The following is a 2,371-nucleotide window of genomic DNA, read 5'->3' as shown; positions in this document are numbered from 1 at the left end:
TTGGAGGCAGACAAAAAGGGGGCAGAGACAAAATCCTCAGCAAACCAATTTCAATCTTGCGTAGTCTTGAAGCTTTATGGAGAAAACTTTTTGGCTTGTGCTCGAACCCTTTTTTCATATTCCACTCTGTTTTGGCTGAAATGAAAGAGATGGAGGCATGTTACGAGGAATGGGATATTTCCTGGAAATATCAAGTATCAACTAACAGCCTTMCAACAATGTTGGCAAACAGCTAGACAAACCATTGGCCAGGATAGCCACAAGCTAATGAGAAGATTTTGCCAGCAGCTGTGTATATCCTATTCCGACTGACATTTGACAAACCTTTCACTTTATTAAAATATCTACTGGCTCAGACCCACCAGTAAATTGTATACGCCTCAGCTTGTGCAGGATCCTGGATATTTGGTTCATTTAGGAGCTCTTGGATTCCTAACAATATCTGTGGATGAAAACAAAGTATAAATGGCAATTTGTGTAAGCAACCTTCCATGGCTTCAAATCAATTTCACCTAATAAGTAACCACCATGAAGCCATGCTGCCCTCTACAGCAAAGCCATTTACAGTGCAGCCAAGAGTCACCTGTATACACGCGTACAGTTCTCATCCACAACGATGCAAAGATCACTCCATATGCATTTCGACAATAAAGATAAAATTGTTAGTCTATAGCCCAGCATTTTGGATTTGAGGTCAGTTAAATAAAATGTTTTAACTAGGCAAGTCCGTTAAGAACAATTTTTTTTTTTACAATGACTGCCTACACAGGCCAAACCCGGACGACGCTGGGACAATTGTGCACTGCCCTATGGACTCCCAATCACAGCCGGTTGTTAAGCCTGGATTCGAACCAGGGTGTCTGTAGTGACGCCTCTAGCACTGAAATGCAGTGCCTTAGACCGCGCCGCCACTCGGGGGCCAAAATATATTTTACCTTTATTTAACTAGGCAAAGTCACTTAAGAACAAATTCTTATTTTCAATGACGGCCTAGTGGGTTAACTGCCTGTTCAGGGGCAGAATGACAGATTTGTACCTTGTCAGCTCGGGGATTTGAACCTGCAACCTTTCGGTTACTTGTCCAACGCTCTAACCACTACTCTGCCACCCTAAGGTGACCGTACAGAAAATCACCTTTATTCAAGGATATTATCCTACATATCCGTTTAACTGTTTCAAAATGTATTAGTGAATTACGGTGAGGTTAGAGGCGCAAAGATCATACCTCTGAAAAATGATAATCTCCTGTTCTTGGAGATGGTAACATGTTTTGTTGTAGCCTCTGACTGGAATCATTATTCATGACTTCTTAAATCATGGCATTCTCAGGATTAATTTACAAGTGTTCAAAAACATCTACTTTCCAAGAAAAAATTACTCGGGTCATCAAATCACCATTCAGTTCCTATTTGTCAAAACAAAACCCAAAACAAAATGCAAATGCATCAAACGAGTTAGAGTCACAAGCTTGATGTAGTCATTGTGTGCAAGGAATATAGGCCCAAATACTAAACCTTTGACTACTTTGATACACTACATACTATTTACCAAGGGGGTGGTCATCTATATTTTTCTTCGCTGTCTATTTACCGCCACTCAACGAGCTGTATAGGGTCATAWGCAAACAAGAACACTCATCCAGAAGCAGCGATCCTAGTGTCTGAGGATTTTAATGCAGGGAAACTGAAATCCATGACAATTTCTACCAGCATGTCACCTGAGCAAATAGAAGCGAAAGCTCTATCACCTTTACTCTCCACACAGATAAGCATACAAAGCCCTCCCTCGACCTCAATCTGACCACAACTTCATCCTCCCGTTTCCTGCTTACAAGCAAATACTCAGGAAGTACCAGTGACACGCCCAATATAGAAGTGGTCCGATAAAGCGGATGCTAGGCTACAAGACGCTAGCACAGACTGATAAAGTGCTGGGATTCATCCGATGGCACAGAGTAGTTTACCACATCGGTCACGGGCTTAATTAATAAGTGCATCGATGACATCGTCCCCACAGTGACCGGATGTACATTAGGGCTGGGCAACATAAAATGTATGTTTACGCACAATGTTCAAAATGTCTGTATCGCAAGAATACATTTTTATGAGCTTTTGTCTTTAGGGCGTGGTCTCCTTCGCTCCTTATGTGCGACTTCCCACTTGCAYACACCAAACCCCTCCCCGCCAATCACAACAAAGACAAAAAGGTCCTCATCTCTGARAAGCAATTTGAACTCGCTATTTGCATTTTGTCCCCCCAAAAAATACATTAAAGTCAAACCGTCACAAAACATTGAAACCATTTTACTGTAATAGAGAACTTATCCTTTGTAACAATACCCTTATGCGTCGACCCTCAAAATGTAGAACAG

At 41.6% G+C, this 2,371-nt stretch overlaps 1 long non-coding RNA gene across 1 annotated transcript; it reads right to left on the bottom strand.

The window, feature by feature from the left end:
- Positions 1-79: 79 nt before the first annotated feature.
- Positions 80-2,365, bottom strand: LOC139027342 (uncharacterized). The gene is made up of 2 exons (XR_011479425.1): positions 363-2,365; positions 80-135 (listed from the first exon to the last, which is right to left on the bottom strand). It is a non-coding gene; the product is annotated as an uncharacterized lncRNA (long non-coding RNA).
- Positions 2,366-2,371: the final 6 nt, after the last annotated feature.

The sequence above is a fragment of the Salvelinus sp. IW2-2015 genome, unplaced genomic scaffold, assembly GCF_002910315.2.
Source record: "Salvelinus sp. IW2-2015 unplaced genomic scaffold, ASM291031v2 Un_scaffold10269, whole genome shotgun sequence".
NCBI lineage: Eukaryota > Metazoa > Chordata > Actinopteri > Salmoniformes > Salmonidae > Salvelinus > Salvelinus sp. IW2-2015.
This window is presented reverse-complemented; position numbering and strand designations above follow the sequence as displayed.